Genomic DNA, 14,298 nt, shown 5'->3' with positions numbered 1-14,298 from the left:
ATGGTCCCGTACTCTTTCTTCCACTTAATTAATCTGTTTATTTTTTTAGGCTTTTTTTTTTTAACCTAAAATCTTGTCTGACTTATTGAATTCTTCATTTCTATAGTTTTCAATTGATTTATTTTCAAAATATGTCATAGGAAAATTTCAAATTCAAACATTCATTTTCTTTTTAATTTCATGTATCCCTATATTAGTACTCTCTTAATTTCATTTTGCTTTTTTATATTAAAGATCATTCTTGCCAGGTGGTGGTGGTGCACGCCTTTAATCCCAGCACTCGGGAGGTGAGTTTGAGGCCAGCCTGGTCTCCAAAGTGAGTTCCAGGAAAGGCACAAAGCTACATATTCCATCTATGACTGATATTTCCTCTGCCTCTGCTGGCAAAGAGAGGCATGAGAATAGACGTAAAGAAGCGAAGGAAAGGGATGGAAAGAGAGAGGAAATGTTTGTGGCAGCATCTAAGCCTATACCGGCAGCCCCTGTCTCTGCTTCCCCCATGCCTGGAGCAGCTACTCCCCACTGCAGTATCCACAGAGTGATTTGCCTGGATGTCTGCCTGATGAGACAACTGTACTGCATACCTCCCAGACTATTCCACCTATGGTGCCACACATGCCCACCATGGCCTTTCCAGTTAATGTGGGCCCCAATGCGGCTAACCAGCCATGGATACCTACCCCTCTTGCAGACCTGTCTTTGGTCTGTAAGGCTGCTAATGAATTAGGTCCTGACTCACCATATTTTGAGCAAGTCCTACGGCAATGGGCAATGCATTTACAGACATACTATGACTGGCACCATTTGATGAAGGCTGTGTTGGAGCCTACAGACTTTTTTAACTGGCAAGATGCCCATGATGACCAGGCCGAAGCTCAGGCTCATTTTAATATATAATACAACATCGCTATTTCTCTTGAGATGCTCACAGGCTGAAGACCATATGTTAACCCTACTACACAAGCCCAAATTGGACAACAAACTTATTTCCAACAAGTTTCTGAATTGGCCTTCAAGGCACTTAAGTCTTGCACTCCTCATGACCCCTCTGCGTACTTTTGCAACCTCATCCAGCAGCCAGGGGAGTTGTTTACTGACTTCCTTGCATGGGTTAATGAAGCAGTGGAGTGGAGGGTGGATCCCAGCCCTACTCAGAAGATGCTGATTAAGCAACTGACATGGGAAGGGCTTAATGCCCCCACCAGCGATGCAGTAGCTGCCATCTGCAATGAGGATATTCATAGATGGGTAATAGCTACTAGAGATCTTGATCCCAACAGTGGTCCAATTGCTGCCCTCACAGCTTCCCTTAATACCCTCTTTGCTGATAAACAGAATAGGGAAGAGACTCAAGCTGCTCTGTCCTATAGAACATGCTGGGGATGTGGCAGACATGTTTATCTTAGGGGGGACTGCTGCTGGGCTAAACCTAAGATTAGATTCCCTTGGTGCATTGAAGGGATCCCATCACCCTTTAGTGGCAACACCTGGCTCCCCTATTAACCCAGGGGCAAGGGTATGCTTGCATTTTTCTCCAGAATACCACCACACTGATAGGGATACCCTCCAGAGATGTGCATCCAGCAACAGACCAAGAGACTTTGAACAAAGAAGAAGCTTCAGAAGGATAACATATGATTTGCCCTGCTACTGTGGTATTAAAAGGTCATGTCATCACTGGCATGCAACCCTAGATATTAAGCAATTGCCTCACCCACTAAAAGGTCGATTATACATCACCAGAAGGACTTCGATTGGCACATTCCATGCAAATAAGACTAGGGTCCCATCCATGTCCTTGAGACTCAAATTTTTACCAATCCTTCTCTTGTTTAAATATCTTTTGCAATAGGTTCACCAAGAGAAGGTGGCCACGAAGGCGACCCTATAGGTTTTATTGACTTTTAAATACCCAGATTACTGGCTCACTGAGATACAGAAGGCTACTGCCTAAAGCCCACCACCCAGACAGCTCTCCAGGATTGATGCTGTTTGAGGGCTGGTAGTCAATGACGGACACAAGCATGTTTGGCAAGCCAATCTAAGACAGGCATAGTCCATTATGCTGAGCTCTCCTGAGGTGGGGTCAACAAGGTTAGGGCAATGCACCCTAGCTCCCACTGAGTATGTCCTATAAAATAATAAAAAGGGTAGGTATGTGGGATGACTCATCCCTAGCAGACATTAGGCCCAGCCAAGTAAAAAAGATACTTTCAGAGAGCCAGTCTAGAGCCAGCCTGGGGCTGCCTAAGGGCCTTAGCAACAGCAGCTGAAACATGATCTGGAGATGACCTAGACCAATGAGAGACAGCTATGTCACACCAGCATATGTATATTCTTCAGACCTCATCTCAGGGAGGGGTGGAGGGTGTATAAGGCTTGCCTCTAACTGAATAAACTGAGCTTGTTGTTTTGACATTCTCCTAGAGTCTGTGTGCTGTTGAGTCTGCGAGCCTTTGACTCTGCACCTACTTGGCCCCTACCCCCAAAGGGAACAACAGCAAGGACCCTGCTATACCTCATATACTCATACTTGGTGCCTTCTGCTCACAGTTATTTCTTTCCCTTATTCTACCAGGTTGTAATACAGCTAAGGCAACCCTTTTAGCAGAAGCCAAAGATATGAGGCCACTGATCTTGAATTTTCATATACTCAATGATCTAGATAAACATCTTTTCTACAAAATAATGCAATCATAAGTAGTTTATTAAAGCAAAAGGTATTGAACTACATCATAAGTCATTATACAGAATGAGTATGTCTTAAATATTGTGGTTCATTAATTCTTCAAAGAATACTTAGATTTTTTAATGTCTTAGTTACTGTAGATAATCTTTCACTGAACACAACATTCAGCTATCTCCATATTTGTTTATATATATATTAATATTTTATATATTATAATTTATATACACTTATAATTTTTATATAATTTCTTTTATTATTGAAAATAGATTTTTCTCATTTAATATATTCTGATTACAATCTCCCCTCCTAGTTATTCCCCATGTTCCTTCCCATCCAGATCCACACTCTTTCTGTCTCTCATTAGAAAATAAACAGGTATCTAATATGTAGTAGTAAAAGTAAAATAAAATAAAATATAATAAAACAAAAACAGAAACAAACAGACTGGAGTAGAACAAAACAAACAGAAGAAAATAAGCCAAAGGAAAAGCATGAGAACCACATATAGAGAGAGACATACATGTTCACACACAGAGAAACCTCATAAAAGCACAAAACCAGAAGCCTTTACACACACACACACACACACACACACACACACACACACACGCACACACACACTACCACCGCCACGAACAAAATCAGGAATTAAAAATTGTAGGTCATTCTTCAATTTCTATCAATGGACTCCATTAGCCAATAAAAAGACAGGGTGATGGAATAGATATGAAAACAGGATACATCATTCTGCAGCATGTAAGAAGCACACCTCAACATCAAAGGTAAAGGTAGGCATTACCTCAGAGTAAAGAAAGGTTTGAAAAAGATTTTCCAATTGAATGGACCTAAGAAGAAAGCTGGTGTAGCTATCCTAATATCTAACAAAATAGACTTCCAACCAAAATTAATGAAAAGTGCTGTTGAGTATGTCAAATGTGTTGCTCTGATTGGTTAAAATAAAATGCTGATTGGCAACAGGAAGTATAGGTGGGACAAGGAGAGAGGAGAATTCTGGGAAGTGGAAGGCGAAGGCAGAGAGAGACCTGCCAGCTACCGCCATTGACAAGCAAGATGTAAGGTACTGATAAGCCATAAGCCACATGGCAAAATATAGATTAATAGAAATAGGTTAATTTAAGATAAAATAAGTAGATAATAAGAAGCCTGTGGCCATATAGTTTGTAAGCAATATAAGTCTTTGTGTGTTTACTTGGTTGGGTCTGAGCAGCTGCATGTCTGGAGGGTGAGAAAGATATGTCCTGACTGTGGGCCAAAAAGGACTGAGAAAAACTACAGCTACAGAAAAGAGTTGGAGAAGGGCATTTTATACTCACCAGAGGAAAAATCCAACATGATGATTTCTCAGTTTTGAGCATCTATGCCCCAAATGTAAGGGTACACAAATTTGTAATAGAAATATCACTAAAGCATAAATCACACATTGAATCCCCCAAAATAATAGTGGGAGCAGCATGTAACAGCATACAGGTAAGGCCATGGAAAACATGACAACATATAGATTAACAGAAATGGGCTGAGTTTAAGTATAAGAGCTAGTCAGTAGTAAGCCCAAGCTAATGGCTAAATAGTTTAAATTAATATAAGCCTCTGTGTGTTTACATGGGTCTGAGTGGCTGTGGACTGGGCAGAACACAGGAAAATTTCAGCAACAAATGGTACATAGACACAGGGCAAGAATTTTCCCCCAAAACCTGAGAAAGCTTTAAAAGGGGTTCTAAAATGGAGCCAAGATCAGCTTCCTAGTTGTGTCTTTCAGGAAAGCTGTGATACAGAGATGCTGTAGCCTGCAGGCTTGAGCTACAGTATGGCAGGTTCACAGCTTACAGGCTTGAGTGCAGCACGGCAGATTCCTGTCACTGTACACAGTGGTGTCTGCAAGCCACGCAGCACACTGTGTGGTGGATTAGCCTTTGCTAATACAGACAAAAAAAGAGGTTTCTGGGTCACACTCTGCTTGAATAGAAGCATAGGCCCACTGCCTCCCAGAGTCAGTGAACAGCATGGCTCCCAGAGCTGGTGGTAAATTATCTCCACCATGATGAAAAACTGAGATGGGTGGAGTCAGCAGTAAAGGCTGCTATTTCAGTACTAATCACTGCAGTTTAAAGCAATAGATTCACAATAAGACAGATTCTGATGGAATAAGACTTTAAATGATTTACAATGCATATAGAAGTGTACATAGCTTGGAAGAGAGAAGAAAATGAATATAGACAGTTATATAAAGAAATAGTTTTAAAAAATAAAGTCTTTAAAGAGACAGTAAAGATAATATTAAAAAGTCACATAAAGATGGAAATAACAGAGAGAGTCTGGACTGTTTGTTTTTGGGATTATTAACTGCAGAGAGACATTTGATTGTAAAAGTTGCTGAGTTAAATCAATATGTATATTTTAAAGACATCTTGATTTCAAATTTTATGTCTAAGGATAGATTGCTTTGGAAAAGAGGTTCTGTTTTTGTTTCCACAGAAGATGAAATCCTTCCAGGCTCATATGGTTTGAACAAGAAAGACCCCCCAGAGAAGTCCCCAGATGATCTAACACCCAAAATCAACTTCAAGGCAACTGACTCAGATAATGCAGCATCACAGACTATTCCATTAAGGACTTGACCATAATTCTTAATTTTCTCAGGATCCCCATAAGAATATTGTTCCCTCTATCAGCAGGAACTAGCCTAGAAAACTACAACCACATTCCCAAAATTGGATTATAGATGTTTGTCTTTGTTTAGGTTGTTTGTAGCAAATTGTTATTGGTTGTAGTCAATCTCTTTCTAAAAAAGAAAGGGGGATATGATATAGAAATATGGGATATAGACATGATAGGATAAAAGGGTAGATTAGTGAATTTACTTTTAAAGAGCAACAACTTGTTTCAAAATGTTTTACATTGCTATGGTTATTAGTTTATTGATACAAATTAGAAGTTAATTATGTTATACTGTATGTAGCATGAATCTTAACAGGTCTTATTAATAAAATCAAACCTAAATCCAGATATTGGGGTGAATGCTGGAAGATCAGAGAAGCAGAACAAGCCAAAGCCACCTCACATTGCCAATTCCTCAACTGATCTGGTTTCCTCAGACTGGATACCTCTCAGCTGAATTGTGCTGCTCAAAAACCTAAAAGCTTAACCAGCTAGTTCCTGGTCCTCATACCTTATATACCTTTTTGCTTTCTGCCCTCACTTCCTGGGATTAAAGGTGTGTGTCCCCATGCCTGGCTGTTTCCAATGTGGCCTTGAGCTCACAGAGACCCAGACAGATTTCTGCCTCTGGAATGCTAGGATTAAAGGTGCAAGTGCCACCATTTTCTGGCCTCTGTATTTAGTGGCTGTTCTGTTCTCTAACCCCAGATAAGTTTATTAGGGTGCACAATATTTTGGGGAACACAATACCACCACAACTATATGTATATTTCTACTCTTGTTTAAAGTATTATGTTTATGCAGAGCATTTACATTGTAAAGGATAATTAAGGAATACAGATTAATAGTTAATCATCTATGATAATCAAACTTGCAGTCATGTTAGTTAAGTTCTCTAGGTATACATAGATATATTTCAATTAAGTAATCTTCAAATACTTCAAATACCTATGAATATGGCATTTAAAATGTTTTAAAGACTTAGACTTTCTGGACAGTGAAACACGTCTGCTCTTGGCAGCAAGGATTTACTTCAAAGAGAAAGATGGGCATCAAAGACACTCAATATGGGGTTTATCTTCTTGACAAAATAGCCATTTGGGCAAGAAATGGTTCTTGCCTGGACTGCTTGACAAAATGTTGTATTGACTGGATATGTAGGGCCCATAGGGAGGAGACCACTGAACTTTGCAAGGCACAATGGTCCTTTAGGTTTCTGCTTCACAGAGGAGACTGTCAGACATTCTACAGGATACAGAAAAATGTGACTGAGAGATTAGGCCTATGGGCTGAAGATGGATGCCTCAACAATGCAGAGGAACTTTGGATGATTGTCTAGGCAGGCAGCTGTCTCTGTCATTTCCAGTATTATGAAAGTTGCCTACAATGTTCTTCTTGTTTACTTGGGTAATATTATATCCTTCAGAGGTCTTTGATGTAGTTGAAGACTAGATAGTTATAATTTTCCTTAGTTATGATAAAAGATAAGTTAGATATGAAACCTTAGACTCACAAATATAGGATAAATTACAGAATATTTTCTTTGAATTTGCCAAGTATAGAAGAGATATTGTAACTGTAATTCTTGCTTGATAGCTGTTGTGTTATGTATAATTTTACTATGTTAAAGTTAAAATTTTCCTTTTTAATTAAATAGAAAAGGGGAAATGCTCTGGGATAATGCTTTTGTACATTGGTTTTATAAAACACTGATTGGTCAGTAGCCAAGCAGGAAGTATAGGTGAGATAAGCAGACAAGGAGAATTCTGGGAAGAGGAAGGGTGAGTCAGGTGGCACCAGCCTGCCATCCAGGGAGCAGCATGTAATGGCACACAGGTAATGCCATGGAAAATGTGGCAACATATAGATTGACAGAAATGACGTGAGTTTAAGTGTAAGATTTAGTCAGTAGTAAGCCTGAGCTAATGGTTGAGCAATTTTAATTAATTTAATCCTCTGTGTATTTACTTGGGTCTGAGCAGCTGCTGACTGGGTGGGACACAGGAAAATTTCAGCTACACCCTGATACCAAAACCACAAAAAGACTCAACAAAGAAAGAAAATTAAAGACCAATTTCACTCATGAACATTGATGCAAAAAATACTCAATAAAATATTGGCAAATGAAATCAAAGAACACATCAAAAATATCATCCATCATGACCAAGTAGGCTTCATCTCAGATAGGTAGGGATGGTTCAACATATGAAAATCTGTCAATGTAATCTACCATATAAGCAAACTGAAAAAAAAACCACACATAATCATCTCATTAGATATTGAAAAAGCCTTTGGCAAAATCCAACACCTCTTTATGATAAAAATCTTGGGGAGATCAGGGATATGAGGGACATACCTAAGCATAATAAAATCAACACACAGCAAATTTATTGCCAACACCAAATTAAATGGAAAGAAATTCCACTGAAATCATGAACAAGAAGACAAAGCTGTCCACTCTCTGCATATCAATTCAATATAGTACTGAAAACTCTAGCTAGAGCAATAAGACAACTAAATGAATTCAAGGGGATACCAACTAGAAAGGAAGAAGTCAATATATTATTATTTGCAGATGATTTTCTAGTATAAGTAAGTGACAACAAAAATTCTTCCAAGGAATTCCTACAACTGATAAATACCTTTAGTGAAGTGGCTGGATACAAGATCAACTAGAAAAAATCAATAATTCTCCTATATACAAATGATAAATGAGCTGAGAAAGTAATCAGGGAAACAACACCCTTCACAATAGGTATGAATATTACAAAATATCTTGACGTAACTTGAACCAAACAAGTGTAAAACCTATATGGCAAGAACGTCAAGTCTCTGAATAAAGAAAGTGAAAAAGTTATCAGAAGATGGAAAGATCTCCCATGCTCATGGATAGGTAGGATTAACATAGTAAAAATGGCCATCTCACCACAAACAATCTACAGATTCAATGCAAACCCCATTAAAATCCCAACCCAATTATTTACAGACCTTGAAAGAACAACACCCAACTTCATATGAAAAAAAGAAAACAACAACAACAATAACAAAACAGGATACCTAAAGCAATCCTGCACAAAAAAAGAACTTCTGGAGGTATCACCATTCCTGATTTCAAACTCTACTAAAGAGATAAAGTATAAAAACCACATGGTATTTGTATACAAATTTAAGTGGAACACTGGAATCAAATCAAAATCTATATATAAATCCAAACAACTATGGACACCTGATTTTTGAAAAAGAATAAAAAATTATATAATGGGAAAAAAGCATCTACAACAAATGGTGCTGGACTAAGTGGATGATGGCATGTAGAAGAATGCAAGTAGATCCATATCTATAATGCTACACAAAACTCAACTCCAAATGAATCAAATACCTCAAACATAAAACCAGATACACTGTACCTGATACAAGAGAATGTGGGAAATAGCCTTGAGCTCATTGGCATGGGAGACAACTTCCTGAACAGAACATCAATAGCACAGACACTAAGATCAACACTTAATAAATGGAACCTCATAAAACTGAAAAGTTTCTGTCAGGCAAAGAATACCCTCAACAGGACAAAACAGCAGCCTACAGAATGGGGAAATATCTTCACCAACCCTACATCCAACAGAGAGTTGGTACTCAAGGAACTAGACATCAACAAATCAAATACCCAATTAAAAATGGGGTACAGATGTAAACAGAAAATTCTCAACATTACAATCTCAAATGGCCAAGACACACTTAAGGAGATGTTCAACATCCGTAGCCATCAGGGAAATGCAAATCAAAACAACTCTGCGATTCCATTTTACACATGTCAGAATGGTTAAGATCAAAAATACAAATGACAGCTCATGCTGGAGAGGATGTGGAGCAAGAGGAATACTACTCAACTGCCAGTGGGAGTGCAAACTTGTACAGCCACTCTGGAAATCAGTATGGCTGTTTCTCAGAAAACTAGATATCAATCTACCACAAGACCTAGCTATACCACTCCTAGGCATATATACAAAGGATGCTCAATCATACCACAGGAACTATGTTCAAAGCTTTATCTGTAATAGCCAGAACCTGGAAATAACCTACATGTCCCTCAACTGAGAAATGGATAAAGAATATATGGTACGTTTACACAATGGAGTATTACTCAGCTGTTAAAAACAAGGTCACCAGGAAATTTGAAGGCAAATGGATGGAGCTAGAAAAAGATCATCCTGAGTGAGTTAACCCAGACTGAGAAAGACAAACATGGTATGCACTCACACACAAGTGGATATTAGCTTAAGATAAAGATAACTATACTACAATCCACAGACCCAGAGAGACTAGGTAACAAGGAGGGTTCATGGGGAGGGACACCCAGATGTCCCTAGGAAGGGGCAATAGAAGAGATTTTATGAGTAAACTGGATTGGGTAGGGATGGGAACATGAATGATTAGGTTGGGGAGACTGGAGGTGGGGAGTACTGAAAGAGACTACTGGAAAGGGGTACATTTTGGGGTCAGGTAAAAACCCGGTGAAAGAGAATCTCCAGGAATCTACAAGAATGACCCCAGCAATAGACTCCTAGGAATAGTAGACAGTAGCCAGAATTAGCCATCTCCTGTAACCAGTTAAAACTTCAAGTGGAGAGAGTGGGAAACCAACCCAGCCACATAACCTTCAACCTACAGTCTGTCCTAATGTGCTGACATTTGTGCTTAGCCAAATTGTCGTCAGATAATCTTCATTGAGCAACTGATGGGATCAGATGCAGACATTAGGTACATCCAAACATTAGGCGATGCCCCGGCCAGCGGGGTGTCAACGGGGCCACCAATCCTGTGGGAGAGAATGGAAGGACAGGGCGACACAAAGAGACAGCAGCAAGACAGTATTCTGATCAAGCCGCCAATCTTTATTGTTCTCCACATGGCTTATATAGCATAAGGGGGGAAGGGGCAGGAAGGAGGGAAAGGGAAAGGGGGCGTGTAGAACATGGAAGGGGTGCAAGACGTGTGAGGCAGATAGTGCACCTGCAAGATATCGGCTAAGGTCACTGGTCAGGGGCAGTATATTCTGTTGCTAGGCTGCCTGACCCTGGAATGCTCTTTATCTTCGGTTCTCATGGCACCTGACTGTGGGATGTTTTCTTGTCTTGGGAGGCCTCTGGTTACTGCTCTGGGAAGGGGCTTATGAGTTGTTCTTTGGTTTAGCTAGTACTTTCTATGGTTCATATTTGGTTCCTGACATCTTGGTCCCTAACAAGGCAGAGCTTGGGGAATCCTGCAGAAGAGGGTAGAAAGAACTGTAGAAGCCAAAGGGGTCCAGGACATCACAAGAAAACTCACAGAATCAAATAACCTGGGCTCATAGGAGCTCACAGAGATTGAATGGACAACCAGGGAGCCTGCATGTGACTGACCTAGGCCCTCTGCATATCTGTGACAGTTGTGTAGCTTGGTCCCCCTGTAGGACTCCCGATAGTGGGAAGAGGGGCTGTCTCTGACTTTTACTGGATTTGGGGACCCTACTCTGCATATTGGGTCACCAACCTTAATCTATGCAGCAGTACAGCTTGATATGCCATGTTTTGTTGATACTCATGAGAGACCTGCCCTCTACTAAACAAAAACAGAAGAGGAGTGGATTGGGGGTGGGAACAGAGTTGGGTAGGGGTGGCATGATGGGAAGTAGAGGAGGTAGGAGAAAATGCAGCCGGGGTGTAAAATACATAAATAAATTAAGAAAAAATAAACAAAAACTATGAAGTAACCCTGAATTATTTGCTTTCATAGCTAATGAAGCAGAGTTCTTAGCCTTGAAACAAATTGAATCCTCTAGGGATGAGGAATAATATAATAATGTGGGTGGTAAAGACTTTCGGAAAACAAGTCTGCTAACTGAATTTTCACATTTTCAAGTGTTAACTTTGGCAGTACAGTTATTAATACTACAGTGGGAAAAGCAGCCAACTGCATAGCAACAATCCATATCTGTTTGAAGCAATGATTAAATATTTTATTTCAGTTTCCTTACAGGATGTATTACACACCAAGAAGCCTCAATGTACCCAATTGGAGAATCTGATAGGTTTCAGATATCTTTTTGCTAGAAATATCACCACATAATACATGGCGACAATAATATGTTATATAAGTTATTTTACCTAAAAATCCACTTTGAGATGGATTTTATTAATTTTAAATTTTATATAGGAAGCTAGTTGTGTTTAAACTGCACTATAATTGGGCTGGAGAGATAAATCAATTGTTAAAGTGCTTGCATGAGTATTTCAGATTTCATCCCAGCTCCCATTTAAAAGTTTTGTGGAATGGCATATGTCTGTAACCCCCATGTTGGGGTGCAGACACAGGCAAATACCTAGGATCCCTTGAGCCCTGGGTCAGCCAGTATAACATAATATGTGAGTTCTAGGTTCAGTGATAGGTCCTCTCTTAAAAACTCCAATGAACAATTAAAAAAGATATTCAACATTGATTTATGGCCCCCACACACATATATGCACACACATACATATATTCACACATTCACACACTCATGTGAGCATTCTCATGCACAAAATCAGCTATAATTTCATATAAATCAGAATCTGTATTTATAAACTCTTGTGAAGTGCGTAACTGTACTATAGAAACTGAACTAAAGTGTAATTATTTTAGATGGACAATAAAATTTTGCATTTCCAATGCCATGGGGTTGATAGTGTGTACATTTAAAGTTTATTTTAATTGCAAAGTAATTTGTAGGTATGCATGTTTAGAAATACTCTTTTTTTAAAACTTCCTTTTTATTTATTCTTTGTGTCTTTCACATCATGCATCTCAACACCATTCATTTCCCATCCCTGAGTATCTGACCTCTTCCCTTGCAACCCCTGAACTCCTGATAAAATTCAAGAGAAAAAAAATAAGAAAAGAAAAACAGAGGGAAAGAGCAGCCAGCCGGCGGGAGGAGGGGGGGGGGGGGGCTGTTGTGACCCGCCTTGGCCCCACTGCGTCGCGGGCCGGACGGGCGGGGGAAGCGGGGGCTTAAGGGAAGAGCGACGGCCAGCCGCCAGCCCGAGGGAGCCGGGGAACGGGGCGGGCGCTGTGCTGTGGCCCGTCAGCTGACACCGCCCCCCTCCCGCGTCCTCTTCCGGAGCAGCGCCAGCCGCAGCGGCAGCGGCGGCCCCCTTTGGGAGAGCAGGAGCGTGCCAGGACAGTTTTGATGGGGCTCCTGAACAAACCAGCGAGCTCCACCTAGTTCACAGGATAAAATCCCACAGCAGAACTCAGCAGAGTCAGCAATTGCTAAGCCCCAGGTGGTTGTGGCTCCTGTACTCAAGTCTAAGTTGTCTGTGAACGCCCCCGATATCCATCAGGTTATTCTAATTATACAGAGTCCTATGAGGATGGTTGTGAGGATTATCCCACTCTATCAGAATGTGTTCAGGATTTTCTGAATCATTTTACAGAGCAGCCTGGCAGTTTTGAAACAAGAAATTGAACAGTTTGCAGGAACCCTGAATGGATGGGGCACAACAGACAATGCTTTGCAAGAACTTGTGGAACTCATCTACTAACAGGCAAGGTCTATCCCAAATTTCTCTTACATGGGAGCTCGCCTGTGTGATTACCTGTTCCATCATCTGACAGCCCACAGAGTGGCAACTTCTGCCAGTTGCTACTTCAAAGGTGCCAGACGGAGTATGGGAGTATGAAGTTAAAGACCAAGCTGCCAAAGTAGACGGGGTGACTCGGAAAGGGTTCCATGTGTTTGTGCTGTTTCTGGGAGAGATCTGCTTGGAGATCAAAGGAACAAATGGGCAGGTTACAAGAGCGGATATTCTTCAGGTTGGTCTTCGGGAACTGCTGAATGCTCTGTTCTCTAATCCTATGGAGGACAACTTAATCTGTGCAGTAAAATTGCTGAAGTTGACAGGGTCAGCTTTAGAAGATACTTGGAAGGAAAAGGGAAAAACTGGTGTGGAAGAAATAATTCAGAGAATTGAAAATGTTGTCCTAGATGCAAACTGCAGCAGGGATGTAAAACAGATGCTCTTGAAGCATGTAGAACTTGGATCAAGTAACTGGGGCAGGGTCCATGCAACTTCAACATACTGAGAAGCTACTCCTGAAATTGACCCTAACTACTTTATGAATGAACCAACATTCTATACATCTGATGGTGTACCCTTCACTGCAGCTGACCCCGATTACCAAGAGAAGTATCAGGAGTTACTTGAAAGAGAGGACATTATTCCAGATTATGAAGAAAATGGAACATATTTATCAGGGGCTGGTGACCCATACTTGGATGATATTGATGATGAAATGGACCCAGAGGTTGAAGAAGCTTATGAAAAGTTTTGTTTGGAATCAGAATGTAAGCGAAAACAATGAAGTTAAATTTGAGGCTGTTAGTTGTTGTTGTTGTTTTTAAAGTTTAGGTATGATGATTTAGCAGAACACAGGAAAACAAGAAACTGTCAGATTTATACCAAATTAAGGATGTTGAGTTATGTTATTAATGTATGCAACTTTAATTTTGTTTAACACTACCTACCAAAATAAACTTTATTCCCTGGAACTTAAAATGTGTGTATATATAATTTATAAAAGAAAGAGTTTAATTTGGCTCTTAGTTTTAGAATGTTTAAGTCTTTGATGGTAGTGCAAAGGAAAAGATAAGAACTCACATTTTGAACCACAAACAAGATATACACTGGAAATTACAAGTCTTTTGAAACCTCCAAGCCAGTTACCAGTGACACACCTCCTCCAACAAAGCCACACCTCCTAATCTTTCCCAAACAATTCTATGAATTGGTAACAGAGTATTCAAATATATGAGCCTATGGTATCCCTTCTCACTTAAACCACCACAGTGTCTATAGACTAGTATTTTTCTTATTGCTTTATGGTTCACCCTAATGACCTTTTAAACTTAACGACCT

At 40.0% G+C, this 14,298-nt stretch overlaps 1 pseudogene; it reads left to right on the top strand.

The window, feature by feature from the left end:
- The first annotated feature begins 624 nt into the window (after positions 1–624).
- On the top strand, positions 625–13,751 carry LOC118574678 (annotated as a pseudogene).
- The last annotated feature ends 547 nt before the right edge of the window (positions 13,752–14,298 follow it).

Source organism: Onychomys torridus, chromosome X, assembly GCF_903995425.1.
Source record: "Onychomys torridus chromosome X, mOncTor1.1, whole genome shotgun sequence".
NCBI lineage: Eukaryota > Metazoa > Chordata > Mammalia > Rodentia > Cricetidae > Onychomys > Onychomys torridus.
Note: the sequence above shows the minus strand (reverse complement) of the source record. Positions and strands in the feature narration are given on the sequence as shown.